Raw genomic sequence first — 14333 nt, 5'->3', positions numbered from 1 at the left:
TTTTAAATATGGATATTTGAGTAAAAAAATTCTAACAAACTTCTTTCTTTTTTATGAAAAACTTTTTATGATTTGTAGAATATCTAGTACGATTCAAAGTTTTAATTTTAATGGATTCTTCTGTCCAATATATTTTGGAAAAAACATATATACTAACAATTTCATTTAAGTTATTAGATTTTTTCAATTATTTTAATAAAAATTCTATAATTCTATTTTATTATTTTCCTTTTATTCATTTTTTTTATTATCGTGCTCCATACTATATAATTTTCTATTCATTTTATTTTATTATCTTATTTGTTTATATTATTTGATTATTATTGTTTTTCTCACACATTCAATTTTATCTAACATTTTAAACATAATATTTTATTTAGATTTTTAATGTACATCCAAGTTATTGCTTATAACTTTATTAAAATTTTATAAGTGGATATGTAATTTTTATGCTAAATTATAATTTGTGACCCTATGTCTATTCTTGAAATTAGTTCTCTCATTTTATTTTTAAATAATTTTGATTCTCTTTCACAACAAAAACCTTCCATATTTGACGCGAGAGATAATGAAAAAGACAAATGATAAAATTGAAATAGAAGTACTTTTTAAATGATAAGGTTGTTTGATAAGTGAGCTAAAGTAACATTCTAATCTTACATATAGTTCATATGGACATTCAAATGAAGAGAAAATATGTTCATAATAAAGATCACATAGTTGGCTAACATAAACATTATTAAAACAACACAAATAAAGTCGATATTTATATGTGTAATTGTGTAAGTTTGAATCTAGTTTCTTCAAATTTAAAACTAGATTTAAAACTGGAAACACCATTATTTATTGTAGGTAGAAGGTTTATGTGCAACAAGGAGACTCGAATTGGTTGATGATCATCAATGAGAGTCATCAAAATTGAATAATACAAATATAATGTTGATGAGTCTCATATACTTTTTAGATAATTTACATTTTTTAGATAAGGGTCTCGAGATCATAGTTGGTTCTATATAAGTTATATTTGTGCAAAGAAGTCATAAAGAGGCTTACCAAATTGTTGTTTCAAATTACTTAAATCCTTAAGAAATTGATATTGATTATATAGATTATAGCTATAAATGATTACATATCTCTTTGGCGTTAAAAACCCTCCAAAAATAGATATCAATATAAGGAGCGAAGGTATTACAAAATCAAGTGATGATTTGATGGTTTTTGTTATCCCATTCCTCTAATTTATCACCACATGCATATGTAGTTTCCTTAACTTTGTATAAATTGTGAGTAAAATTCAATTTAGGATCTTGATATTGTGATTTTTGTTCTTTCTTTTGTAGTTGTTGCATTATGTAAAATAATATGGAATGTACAAGATGTTTTGGTGAATAAAGGACACGTGTGGGACTCGATATTCCAGCATGTATGCAACATCTGGCCCTTGTCAGCAGACCTTGATGGATATTGTTCTGAGCGTAATTTTTAGTTGGGTTTACATCAAATTTGTTGTTATCTTTTAGCAATGTGTTAATTAGATTTGTTTCGCATATTAAAAGGATCAAATCAAATCTGTTCGAGATTTAAATTTGAATTCAAACAAATTAAATCTTTTTGGAGGTATTGAAAAACAAATAAAAACAAAATCCTCTACAAATCTGGACATGATAAAATATTGTGCTCATTAGAGAAAAGTCCAAAAGATTGAATTGTTATTTAAGGAGACTTGAACCTAATGTTTGAAGGGTGCAAGTATTGAAGATTTATGTGTAAGGGTTTTTATTTTTTAGTCTTTTGTTTATGTTGTTGTTTGCGCGTCACTCTAGCACATGCATTCATATCTAAAGGCATATAATTTGGTTTGTTAGTTGAGTTGTAATTCAACATTCAATATTTTGATTATTGTAGTGATCATTAGGGTTAGTGATTAAGAGAAAGTGAGATGGATTCTCGTATTTAGGAGAAGTTCTAAATAAAAATACATTGATAGAACTATAAAGATGGGCATTGAACAATGGGTTGTTCATCTAAGACACTTTGTACTAATTCTATTGAATAATGGATTTTCTTTATTGGGTTGGAATCCCCACAGATGTATGTGTTATTTGCACTGAAGTGGGTTAACAATTATTTATGTTTTTTACTACTTTATGATTTATCATCATGTTTTATCTTATCTATCAATTATGATTTAAGATGTTGAACACGTTGACTTAAGCATTTGGTCCAATATTTGTCTTTTACGTGGCTTCAGAGCAGACACCATGTTCTCTTTAAGTGAGCTCCAGGAAAGATATTTTTTGTTCAATGGACATCACTAAGAATAAAGGATATGTCAATATGATTATTGGAAAGTTAAGATGGTTACTTTTCTCAAATCCATAGACAACAAAACATGGAAAGATGTTATAAAAGGTTGGAAACATCGTGTGATTACCTCTAAGGATGAAACATTAACCTTAAAGTCTAAAGCTGATTGGAAAAATGTTGAAGATGATTAAGCTCTTGGAAACTCCAAGGTCTTGAATGTTATTTTCAATGGTGTGGATAAGAACATGTTATGATTGACCAACATGTGTACTAAAGCCAAATAAGATTAAGAGATTCTTAAAATTGTTCATTGAGGCACATTCAGTGTTAGAATGTCAATGTTAGAACACTTATTTTTCCTTATGAGAGAAGATATCTAAAGAAAAGTTGGACAGAAAAATCTTCAGATCTCTATCTAAGAAGTTTGATATGAAGGTCACAATTATTGAAGAAGCCCAAGACTCAATACTAGTGCAAGAATAATAACATAATTAACATTATACTTATTTTATTTAAAAAATGTATAATTTATATACCTAATGGCTATTTTGTAAGTATATTGTAAAATTTAGTTTTAGGGAATAACATTTGACACCAATTTTCCAGTTTAAGGGGTGCCAATTGTACATTATATTTAAAGTAACTAAAATATATAACGGTGGAAAATGTGTAAATGTGAATGTTATATGTTATTTATTTTATTATTCTCTTTCTTGCTCTATAGACTTAATGCTTACCAGCAAAAAAAACCTTACAAAGTCTTTCTTCATTGTCAAACCCACATTCTTCAGTGTTACTCTCACTCATGGCTTCTGTTTTGGAAACCCCACACGATCTTGTCTTTTAGAGTAGTCTTATTACTTGTTATAACTGAACTACTCTTAGCATGTACTAGCATAAAATAAATTGCTTGATATTTTGCTTCATAAAAAGTTGATCTTTTAAAATTTTAATATTGTGCTCCATGAGTTAAGTCTTTGTTTCTCTATTATTTTGATAAAAAAGAACATATATTGTTATTATTGTATGTTTTGTAAGAAAATTTTGAAATATTGAGGTGCTAGACATTATATTGCTATTGCTTTATGTTATTATATTACTTTGTGAATCTACATCTTGACGTAGTTGTTTGAAACATTATTTAAAAATAATTAAATAATTTTAAATAATTCAAATCAAGCGGTTATCTTGTCCAATTATGATAGCACACTTCTTTGTCTTTGATTATTTTGTCTTACAAGTGAGTCGTCAAAAGCATTAATTACCTTCACCTTCAGCACATTGACATCCTAAGGTAATATGCACAAGAAATCATGTTGCTTTATATACAAAATTAATCTAATATTGTTGTTGATGTTATAAATTATATCTTTCTAGAAACTAGAATGAATATACATGAAATGGATATATCCATGTAAAAAAGAAAATATTTTAAGGTTTAATATGTAAATCACATCACTTCATTTCATATTTTAATATGTTCTCATTTAATTTAATTTATTATTTGTATTTGTAGACATATGATGATCCATCATCATATGACAAAGATGTTATTAATATTGATAATATCTGACAATAATGAGCTCAATCTTTTTTGCAAATAGTTAAAGAACAATATCAATTTGAAGAGAAATAAATAAGGAGTTAGATAAAATATGGTGTTTTATAGGAATTAATATTGACCTTTTAATCAACATTGTTTTTTAATAGAGTTGTTTTTAAATTTTGATTTATATTCTTTGGTATAATTTGTTAACTTTAAACCAAAATTTGTGAGTTTAATCTTGTTGAGTTGAAAAAAATAATATTTTTTTACAGGTGCCTTTTGTGACCTAAAGTTAATTTAAGATTAAACAATCATCTTATGTATCTTTTTTCCACCCATTTTAGGGGAAATATGAGTTAAATGGTTCATTTAAAATTAAATCACAGTCGACGATATTTATAACACCAACTTTAATAAAGAATATGTGTGACCCATACGCTATACAAACATTATAAGAAATACACTTGATTTAAGAAAAAAAATTGGTGTGAAAGGTCAGTTTCTAACCAGATAGCACTTTGTTAAACTTTTATCATCCAATTTTAGAGAAAAGTTGCACGATATATATGTTTTACATCTTTTCTAGGTAAAAACATGTGTCACAAGTTGGTTTCTAATCAAACTACTATCCATTAACATCGGTTTTTTAAAAAGGTAGGTACGATTTATAAATTTTTACATCTCTTTGAAGGAGAAAAAGAGGTGTTGAATGTTAGTTTTGACACCCATATATAACACTTATAATACTAGTTTATCACCGGTGTTAAATCGATTCACCGTACGTGTTTTAAAATATTTGTCAAAATCATACTTACCAAGAACACCGAAAAAACCATGTATTAAATCTCTACAAAATTGGTGTTAAATTTCTTATCTACGCTAGTGTAAGCCATATCAAAGTTGATGAACTCATTGGTTCTTTACACACCTTTGAGATAGCTTTGAATGAGAGGTCTAAAAAGAAGAACAAAATTATAACTTTTGTTTCTAACACTAAAGATAATGAAGATCAAGGTGAAGAAAGTCTCTCAGATGTTATGGCCCTTGTTGGGATAAGTTTATTAAAGCTTTGAGAAGGCTAGACAGAAATTGGAGGACAAATGTTCCATACAAGATGTCAGAAAATAGTCCCTTGAGTAAGAGCAAAAATGAACACAGTTCTAACATAGGCAAAAAAGCATAATGCTATGAATGTGAAGGGTTTGGTCACATTAAAGTTGAATGTCATACTTTTATAAAGAAACAGAAAAAGGGATTGTCAATCACTTGGTCTGATTCTGATGATAAAAGTGAAGGATAAATAGATAACAAGGTGATGACTTTCACTGGAAAATATGACTCTTGTAGTGAGTTTAATGATTAAGATATCTCAGAAAAATAACTAGTTGATACATACATACTTTTTCTCACTCAATGGAATGAATCTTGCACGAGATAAGAGAAACAAAAAAGACTATAAGTGCTTTTATTTATGGAAAAAGAGAAGCTTGGCTCGACCATTGTAGATTTGGAAGAGGATGTCACATTATTAAAATCCAAACTTGATAATATGACAAAATTTGTACGTATGTTGAGCAATGATTTTAATATGTTACATGAGATCTTGGAAGTTTGAAAGAAGTATATGAATATGAAGTCTACAGGTTTTAACTATAATTCCAGTAAGAAAAAGGTCAAGATTCCCACTAATAAGGTTGTTTTCCCCGAGAAGAAAATTGAGTTTCTAATGAAGGACCACATGTCTTAGCACCCTGCTCATCATGTGTACCCACATAATAGAGGTAACAAGGACTCATATTAGAGGTGTCACCATTATGGTAGATATGATCATATATGAATCTTTTACTATAAATTGTATGGATATCCTCGGTCCCGTAGTCAGCCAAGGCTCAAAAAAAAGAAAGGGAAGAAAACTCAAGGAATGAAGGAAGAAGTGGAAACCCAAGGAAACTGTCACTTATCTCATATCTCATATCACATACACCTTTTAGAGTTTCCTCAAGGGAGTATTGGTATTTTGATAGTGGATGTTCTAGGCACATGACTGGTGAAAAGAGCTATCTTGAAGAGTTAAAGCCTTGCTCAAATAGTTATGCCACTCTTGGTATGGAGTTAGAGGAAGAATTAAGGGCATATGAAAATTGGTTAGTCCAGGTTTCCCTTGTCTTGATGATGTGTTGCTGGTAGAAGCTCTATCTGCTAACTTGATAAGCATTAAACAACTATGTGATCAAGGTCTAAATATGAACTTCAACAAGTCTGAATGTATTGTCTCTAATGACTTCTTCTATAAGGGAGTCACATCGCTTACATTCTTCTATCAAATTTCTAATCTTGGTTATTTCTATTTTGAATGAATCATTTATTTCTTTAAAATGTATTGATGATTCCTTAAGACCTAAGATACGTTCTCTAAATTTATCATTTTCTTCCATTAGTTGACTACTCATTTTAAATCGTTGAGCATAAGATGGTTTAACACCAGGAATAATATATGTATTGTAGGATGCCTTTGAGCATATTTCACCTTCTTAGTTGGAAGATGATTCTTTCATATTTCTCCCCAAGGTTGATGTCTCTCCTCATCTTCTTCGTTTGAATATTGGAGACATTTTTTCTTCTTATTATTCTTTTTCTTTGTCATTCCTTAAACAAGATGGTCTTTCACTTGATGTTCGATACTTAAAGAAACTTCATGTATCATTTCAATAGTATCCCACATTTCCTTGGCGGTTTTACAATGATATTGACACAATCACTTTTCATGCAAAATCAAAATTATATGCAGTGATATTGGTACACAATTTGCCATGTCATCTTATTTTGCATCCTTAGGTATTCTCCATAAAAATTATACTAAAACACCTCAACAAAGCTCTATTGTTGAAAGAAAGCACCTACATTTCATTAGATCTGTTTATTTCGTGCTAAGTTGTCTAAGTGTTTTTGGTTGTTTTTTTTATGTCATGCTACATACTTAATTAATAGGTTATGCAGTCCCAATATTTACCCTGATACCCCTTTATGAGATTTTGTTCAAAGAACCTCCCTTTTTGAGTCATCTTAAGACTTTTGGTTGCCTAACATATGGCACCACAATAAATAGACATCGAGACAAGCTTGACCCTAGAGCCACTAGATGCATATTTCTAGGCTACCCTAATGGCACAAAAGTTTACCTTCTATTTGACCTTCACACAAGATCAACATTTATTTATAGAGATTAGTCTGTTTATGAAAACACTTAACCCTAAACTTCTCTCACCTCAAATACAGTTGACTTTGAACAAGTTTCAGACAATGAAACTTTTGCTATGCCTTTCCTTTTTGAATTCTCCACAAACACAGTGTCCCACCTTAACCATTTTCTTACTCATCCATCTTTTCCAAACCAAGCAAATAAGCCATCTTCCATCCAACTGACAGTATTCAACCTGTCTCACCTATAGCCAACAATCATCAACTTGTCTTACTTGTAACCAATCGTAATAACCCTACGTCACCCATAACCAACAGTAGTCTTCATCGAAATAACACTAGTGGACCTAACTCACCTCTGAGAAAATCCGCAAGAACAAAACTCACTCCTGTATACCTGGATGATTTTATTTGCAATGTTTTTCATTCACCCACTTGTTATGACATTTATAAATATATCTCTTATCATAACACTTCCCCTTTATTTCATTAATTTATATTTTCCATTACTGCATCATGTGATCCAACCACATACAATCAAGCTATCAACCATCTTCATTGGATCAAAGACATGATCACTTAAATCTAAGCTCTTACCAACAATAAAACTTAGTTCTTCACCACCATTCCACAAGGTAGAAGGGAAATTGACTTTAAATTGGTATATACAACCAAGTTTAACGATGATGGCGCCATTAAGAGACATAAAGCGACAAAAGGGTCCGACAGAAGACTCATAGCTTAATACACTTATGAATTAGGGACATCCAGAAAGGTGGGGAATGATTGTATACGGTTGACACTGTTTCCCCCAAGAATTTGGTACTCGATGTTTTTCTAGTATATTGGACAAAAGAGTGATTAATGTATTGTCTTCTCGTGTTGGCTAACCGAGATAGTACGTTGGCGCTAGTACTTTCTTCTTGTGGAACATGAGCAATTTAGAATGCTTTGAATCTTTCCAACCTCTCATCGACTAGTTTGAGGTACAATTACAATAATGAGTCTTTATCTCAGGTTTCCTCTCTTATTTGAGAAACAGCCAGCTAGAATTTCGTTCGCAGCTTGATGTGTTCGCCCCCCATTTATTCAGCCAATGTCTGTCAGGAAAATTGGATTGATCCTTTCTCATTGTATTTGATACTATATATAATAGTGTCAGTAATTACAAGTATAATGACTAATTATAACTCGTAATGTCTAATTTCCTATTATATGAAAGTAAAATTTTCACAATAAATGCAAAGATTATTTCTTGATTAACCCCCCCCCCCCCCCTTCAAATTGATGTGCCTGGTCAAAAAGCATCACTTTGCTAACAAGAAACTGATATTGTGGTTGTGGAACATCCTTGGTAAGAATATCTACAACCTGCAACTGAGTACTGACATGAGGAAGTGATATCATTCAATTATCATAAGCGTCACATATTGAATTACAATCAACTTCTATGTGTTGGATGTGTTCATGAAAAACATGATTTGCAACAATTTGAGTGATGCTTATATTGTTAGCATAAAGTGAAGTTGGCCCTGTTTGGGGAAATTTAAGTTCATCCAAAAGACCACGAAGTCAAAGTATTTCTGAACAAGCAGCTGACATGGCACAATACTCTAATTTGGTATAAGATTTAGAAACTCTTTCTTACGTCTTACTTTTCCAAGAGATCAATAAAGACCTAAGAAACACGCACTAACCAGTGACAGATCAACGAGTATCAGGACACCCTGCCCAATCAACATCATTATAAGCACTCAATAGAAGATAAATTCCAACGGGAAAGAACAATATGTGGTGAGAGGTTCCATTCAAGTAGCAAATTATATGATGAACTGCAATCAAGTGTAAATGTTGAGGAGAATGCATGAATTGACTTACTTGTTGAACAACAAAAGATATGTCAGAGCGAGTAATAATTAAGTAATCGAGGCTACCCACAAGTTGTCGATACAATAAGGGATCATACAAAAGATCACCATCATCACAATGATATTTAACATTAACCTCAAGGGGAGTATCGATCAGATTAGCCAATTGGAGACCAGCCATAGAAATCAAATTTGTAGCATACTTGTGTTGATGGAGAAAGATGCCCTTAGATGTAGAGTGAACCTCAAGACTAAGAAAATAATGAAGTTCACCAATCTTTCATATGGAATGAAACTTGTAATTGTTGTTTAAGTATCTGAATGGAAGCATAATCATAACTAGTAATAACCATATCATCAACATACAACAGAAGTAAGACAATTCCTGTAGATATGCTATGAATAAATAGAGAGGAATCATATTATCTCTGAGTAAAGGAGAACCCAAGTATAGTGGAGCGAAATTTCTTATACCATGCTCTAGGTGCTTGTTTCAAACCATATAAGGAGCGTTTAAGCTTGCAAACACCCTTTGATGTAGAAAGCAAACCTTATGAAGGTGTCATATAAGTATATTCAGTTAGGTCACCATGAGGAAAAGCATTATTCACATCCATTTGATGAATAAACCATCCATTAGAAGCAACCATCAAGATTATAGTACAAATAATTGTCATTTGGGCAACCAGTGCAATGTCTCATCATAATAAATTTCATATTCTTGCTTGTTTCCTAAATAACCAAGCGAGCCTTATAACGATTGAGAGACTCATCCAAATTTAATTTCACAGAATACACCCGTTTGGAGCCAACGGGGTTGACATTAGGAGGACAAAACACAATATCATATGTGAAATTCTCTTGAAGATACCGAAGTTCCTCATTCATTACTTTTATCTAACTGACGTCTTTCCTAGTATGTGAGTAACAAGTAGGAATATATATATATATATATATATATATATATATATATATATATATATATATATGCTAGAGAGTGTGACAGTCAAATAACTATGTGAGGAATCATACCTATCTGGTGCTCGAGATATTCGACCAGATCGTTGTGGTTCAACCGGTACATGATCAAGTGGCGGTTCAACATCGAAAAGGGGTGTGGAACCTGTTGTCGGTTTTTTTTTAGATTTACATGACCTGGTTTATAATGTACTATAGATTGAGTCTTAAAAGAAAACTTAGGAAGAGTAACAATATCATTCATGACATGAGAAATATAAGGAAACATAAACTGATTATAAAAAAATGTCACATTCTTATAAATGCGAAAACAACCATTAGAGACATCTTAACACATTGATCCCTTATGAGAGTGGCTATACCCCATAAATGCATATTTAACAGATTGTGCTCCAAGCTTATGCTTTTCAAATGGAGGTAAGTGAACATAACACACACACACCTAAAAATATGTAAAGCATTATAATGAGGATGATTTTCAAAAAGAAGAAAGAAAGGAGAATCAAGATCAATAACCGTAGAAGGAAGATGATTAATCAAGAAGACAGTTGTGGAAAGAGCCTCCACCCAAAATCGGGATTGCACAAAAGCTTGGAGAAGCAATGTGTATGTTACATCAAACAAATGACGATTCTTACGTTCTGCCATGCCATTTTATTGAGGGGTATTAAGACAAGATCATTGAGATAAGATGCATTTTTGTTGAAGGTATTCTTGAATTTCATGAGACATGTACTCACCACCAGAGTCAGAGCAAAAAAAATTAATTGTTGCTTGAAATTGAGTTTCAACACATGTCAAAAATTTATTAAACATAAAAAACACTTCAAATTTAGAATAGAGAAAATATATCTAAGTAAAACAACTATAATCATCAATAAATGTAACAAATTATTTATAGTGAGCATGATAAACTATATGAGAAATTCCCCATACATCACCATGAATCATCTCAAAACAAGTGGAACCATGATGAGCACCAGACGAAAAATGAAGTGATTTACTTTTAGCTAATTTGCAAATAGAACATGAAATAGAGGCATTAGAAATAACATTTTTATTACCCAATAAAACAGTTTTACATAAATGAGACAAAACTGAAGAGTTTGGATGACCCAATTTTCAATGTCGGTCTTCATAAGAATTTAAAACATTATTACAAGTCAAAGATAAATGATTAGAAATAAACTGGAGTGGGAACAATCTTCCTACTTTAGGCCCTTTCGTTATCACCTTCCCCAACACCTCCTCATGCACAAGACATTAATAAATTAGAAGCAAGACCATGTGATACAAGTGCATCCCGAAAATTAGAGTTTATGTCACCAACATCAATGATAAATAGGTTATTACCATCAACATTTTGAATTTGTTGATTACCATGATAAGACCGTAAATTGCGCAAGTTTTCAGAGGAACCTGTCATGTGATTAGATACACCAGAATCAAGAAACCATGGATGTAAAACATTAGAAGACTTACCCTGAATTCCCAAAGTTGAAAGAGCGGAAAGTACCATTTGTTGAATCGTTTCAGGTTGTAGAGTACCATTATTATATGTACTAGTAATAGAAGGACCAACTTCAGAATTTATAGTTACATGAAATGCTTGCACCGAACATTGTGTTGGTCGTGGAGAACGTGTAGGATAATTTAATATAATATGACCCTATTGCTTGCAATAATTACATAACTTTTTACTACAATACTGAGAAATATGGCCAAATTGTTTGCAAGAGAAACATTGAACATGTCTCATATCACGACTTTTACCTTTACTCTGAGCAACATATGCATCCGTCGTAGACTTAGAAACAACAACTTCATGATACATGGCTCCTTGAGTAATGAGACATTGTTCCTCCCTTTGAAGTTATACAACACATGTATCCAAAGAAGGAACATGATTTCTATTAAGCAAAACACCTTTGACAACTTCAAAATATAGGCGAAGTTTCATGAGAAACTGATAACTTGTGTTGTAGACCTCTTGGACAGCCGCGAGAGAAGTCTTGGGAACATCAACATGAATAAGAGCGAAACATCAACATGAATAAAAGCGGAGTCTTGTGTCCAGATATTCAAAAAACCAGAATAATATTATTGAATAGATAAATTACTTTGTTTGTAATTCGCTATTTTTAGCTCAAACTGAAAACGTTTGGTTGCATTGTGTTTGGTTGCATTGTCCTAGTTGTAAATACATTTCAAATAGTTCCACATTTATTAAGCAGTTGAAAATGAGCATAAATTATTAATCATTTGAGGATTAATAGTACTGAGAATCAAAGTAATTATTTGAGCATCTTTGGTTTCCCACTCATCTAATGCAACTTTATCAATTGGTGCCTTGGAGATGACATTTACGTGACTACATAATCCCTTTCCTTTAACATAATTTTTGAATTGAAATTTTCAAATTGAATAATCCTTACTAGTAAATCGAACACAAAAATAACTTTACTCATTATTTTCTGAAACCATGGTGCAAGTAACATTTTTTTATAATATATTCTCAACTTTGTTGCATGTGCACCAAAGATTTGTTTTAACGTATAACTAATTATAAATAAGGAAGCAGCCAAAATCAATAATAAACAAATCACAATCTTCAATCACAACATAACAAAAAACCACACCGAACAAGAATATATGTGACTACCGAACAACAAGGATTTGCGATATGGGATCACAAAACAACGATTATAACACCGAAGAACAATTTGTAATCAACAACATTACACCGAACAAGGATTTACGATATGCGATCATGGAATAACTATCTGCAATCAGCAACACCACGTCGAACAAGGATTTGTGATCTGCAATCAATAGCACCACACCGAACAAATATTTGTGATTTATGATCACAGAACAACAGTTATGAGAGTTGTAAACCAATGGGATATCACTGTTTATCCAAGATAACAGTGATTCTCAGATTTGATTGAACCTTCTGATACCATTTCAGAAAAATTGGCTTGATCCTTTCTCATTGTATTTGATATTGTATATAATACTGTAAGTAATTATATGTATAATGGCTAATTACAACTCATAATGACTAATTTCTTATTCTATGAAAGTAAATTATTCACAATAAATGCAAAGATTATTTATTGATTAACAGTGTCCTCCCTACAATTATTGCTTCATACACAACTTGATTGCTGGTGGTCAAGAACTCTAAACTCAAGGAAACTTCCACCATGAGCCCATAACCTCTTTATAGAATTACGCCCATATTGCTTCTTCGTCTGTTAGACAATTAATCCATAAATATTACCCAAGTGCGGTATGGTTTTGCAGGTACGAGGGTCATTTCGGCCAGGAAGTCGACAAACAAATGAGCCTTCGACATTTTCCTTATTTTAAAAGATACTTTGAACTCCGAATACTCTATGGTCCACTTCGTCAGACGCTCGACCAAGTATGGTCAGTAAAGCACTCACTTCATGGAAAATTCGTTTGGACGATTATGGGATACCCAATGAAGTACCTTTTGAGCTTACACAATGTTGTCATTAATGCCAAGGTTGCTTTCTCAATTGTGGTATCACGTCTTAGCCCTTGTTAAGGCCTTAAATATGAAGTACACATGGCTCTGGCTAAAGTCAGACTCTCTGATAAGGACGACACTCACCGCTTCGTCTGTGATAGTGATGTGTGCTAACCACATGTGCACGGGTTTGTCAAGTAGTAAAAAGATTAATCCCCCAAGGAGATTTGTGATTACCAAAATTTCACCTTAATTATGTTTATCTAAAGCTATCTAACAAGAGTTTGGGTGATTTTAGTTTAAAAGTATGGATTTAACAAATAATAATAAAAACAAGGACATGGGATTGTGATTGTTATCTTAGATTCACCATAATGAATTTCCAATATTACGAGAATATTTTTGTTTAGTATTTTTATAGAAAAGTAGATCGAAAATGTGCATCATCTACTTTTGTGGCGTGCACAATCTAGACATTGATTTAGGCACGTCTAACGACTTTCTCAATAGAAAGCGAGTCTTCTTATCATGATGTGCACCTCATTAATCTATTGTCTAACAATCTGCTTCGAGATGTCGAATCATTATCTTTCTATATATGATTAACATCTATGTTGCCTTTGATTTTGTAGCCGACATAGACATGTGAAATGTATTTTGAATTCTAAAATTAAAATAACTAATATATATTTTCTCGTAAGTTAAACAAAGAATTCATTGGAGCTCTATCAAGAGCATAACTATCACAACCCATAGTCCTTCAGGGACTACTCACACATGGTGAGATTAACGATAACAATGGAAATTATAAATATTGCAAGAAATAAAATAACAAGTAAATAAAAGCAATGCCAAAAATAAATAAAGAACAAGATTAAAATGCAGAAATTAAAAGAACAAAATAAGAACTTGACTAGAAACTTGAAGAAATGACAAA

This window comes from Lathyrus oleraceus, chromosome 4 (genome assembly GCF_024323335.1).
Source record: "Lathyrus oleraceus cultivar Zhongwan6 chromosome 4, CAAS_Psat_ZW6_1.0, whole genome shotgun sequence".
Classification (NCBI taxonomy): Eukaryota; Viridiplantae; Streptophyta; class Magnoliopsida; order Fabales; family Fabaceae; genus Lathyrus; species Lathyrus oleraceus.
Note: the sequence above shows the minus strand (reverse complement) of the source record.